The 2,301-nt window shown below is 35.6% G+C and overlaps 1 long non-coding RNA gene across 1 annotated transcript; it reads left to right on the forward strand.

The window, feature by feature from the left end:
- On the forward strand, positions 1-369 carry LOC106867562 (uncharacterized). The gene is made up of 2 exons (XR_001409160.2): positions 1-219; positions 315-369. It is a non-coding gene; the product is annotated as an uncharacterized LOC106867562 (long non-coding RNA).
- The last annotated feature ends 1,932 nt before the right edge of the window (positions 370-2,301 follow it).

Here is a 2,301-nt window from a genome sequence, read left to right on the forward strand (position 1 = left end):
TATATTATATTTTTTTCCTCCCTCTGCTACCAGGTGTGTTGGGAATTAAAGTGAAGATTATGTTACCATTTGATCCCAATGGCAAGATAGGACCTAAACGTCCTCTACCAGATCATGTTAGTATTGTTGAACCAAAAGAAGAAGTAATAGTACAGACCCCATACAGTGAACATAAAGGAGTTAAACCACCTGCAGAAGCTCCCCCAGTTTCATCATAAAGTCAGTCTTGATTTCTTTCTTTAGTTTTATATCATTTGTATTTTCTGACATTGATTACAATATTGTGACTGATGTGTATTTCTTGTCTCTTCCAGGTGGGCTCCAAAAGCTGATTTTATGGATAAATAAACGATTTGGAAGAGTTTAAAATGTCTTCTGTTGTTTGTGTGGCAATTCCATGTTGAACTTTTATTTTTTCCTCTTGGCTCTATATCGTATATTTTAAGAGTGGTACTTTTCCTATCGGTCTATTATGCAGAACTACTAAGTTACAGGGATGGATACAAACCAACACTGGTTGTCAACCACATCTGCTGGCTTTCCACCTACCAAATTCACTGACAAGACTGGTTGACCAGGGGCTACAGTAGATAGTGGTCATGGTGTTTGAATGATTGGTGGGGCTATTGAAAGAAGAGCAGTTTTCAGTTCAGTTGTTTCTTATAAAATAGTGACATCCTTCAAACTTTGAAATGTGCATCAACCAAGAACTGCTGAAATAGCTTGCATGATTTCATGCACTGAGAATTTCAAATTGCACAATAGCATTAATATTCCCTTGATCATTGTCAGTCCATGTGTCACCAGTGTTTGTTCTCTTAGAAACAATATTGGATCAACTACTGGAAATTTGGTTTCTTCATTCATTGTTTAGTGTGTTCTTTGTCTTAATTCCCTATTTCACTCCCTTGCTAATTTGCTGGCCTGCAAACTCTCTTCATCTTTTGACCATGGTTTCCTGATGCATTGCCAATACTAGGTTTTCACACTTCTTATGGTCGGTCACTAGATAATGACCGAAAGAGTACAATTTTTAATACAAGCAGCCAAAATGAGGTTCCTTTAAAGAATCAGAGAGTCTTCAGGATGAGCCACTACTTCTAATAGAGATGGGAAACCTGGATGAATGGAAATATCAGCTGACTTTTCAAGGTTTTCATATTTGACTTGATAAAACAAAAGCTTCATTGAAGCTATAATATTGAAATTCATGCAGGTCATGTCTAGTTTATCTTTGTTGTCTACCAGATAGCAATTGTATCCACATGATATGCACTTCTACCAGTTGCACATAAAAAGTACCCAGCTGTAGAAACCATGGCACAAGAGACAGTTGTAGTATGGACATTTTTCAGACTGTCCAATCCATGACAATATGGAAAACAGACGTGATATCTTCCAGGATGCTTTTTAAATATAAAATCTTGAATTTATTTTCACTACCACATCTATCAACTTATTTAACGTCTGTTATCCATGCTGGTATGGGTTGGACAATTCTCCTAGCCAATCCCACTACAACCGTTCTCACTAAATGAATCCTTATATTATCCTGTTTTTTTTTTAATATCCACTTCTATGTTTGAAGGGGTCAGAACTGTATGGTGGATTGTCGTTGGTTGGATGCCCTTTTATCAACTTTCACCCATTTCAGAGTAATGGCTAGTCAACAATCTGTAGGGAGCATAAGACCAGACTTCTCTGCCCCATATATTCCTCCCTGGGCAGGATACCTATCCATTGTGTACTCTATAGTAGAAGCCACGCAACAGGACTGAACCTGAAACCGTGTGATTGGAAAGCAAGCTTCTTACCTCACAGCCATGCCTGTGTTATGCAATTTTTTTTAATGAAATGTGTTTAGAGACTAAGATCTCATTTTTCAATAAAGCAGTGATATTGCTGCACACATTTAACCCTTTCGTTACCATATTTCTAACCAAATTACACCCCTTATGTGTTTCAATTAATTTCTAACATAATCATAAATTTAGGCTGGTTTCATTAAACAACTCTAACTTTTTTATTTATCAACATATTAATGTGATTTTTGGAAGATAAAATTAACGAAAGGCTCTCAACCAATTCTATACCAAAATTTTTGTCACAAAGTGACTTTAATTACAGGTAAATTCAACAAAATATAAAATTATTAAAATTTTTGTTCAAACATCGCTACAGAAAATGGGTTATTAGCTAATATTCAATTGGGTATACAACAAAATATTATTATAGAAGAGTTGTGCACATTACTGTCTCTTTTGCCAGTATAAAATTAAAATCCAGAGCAGTACCCAGTAT

Source organism: Octopus bimaculoides, chromosome 13 (genome assembly GCF_001194135.2).
Source record: "Octopus bimaculoides isolate UCB-OBI-ISO-001 chromosome 13, ASM119413v2, whole genome shotgun sequence".
Lineage (NCBI taxonomy): Eukaryota > Metazoa > Mollusca > Cephalopoda > Octopoda > Octopodidae > Octopus > Octopus bimaculoides.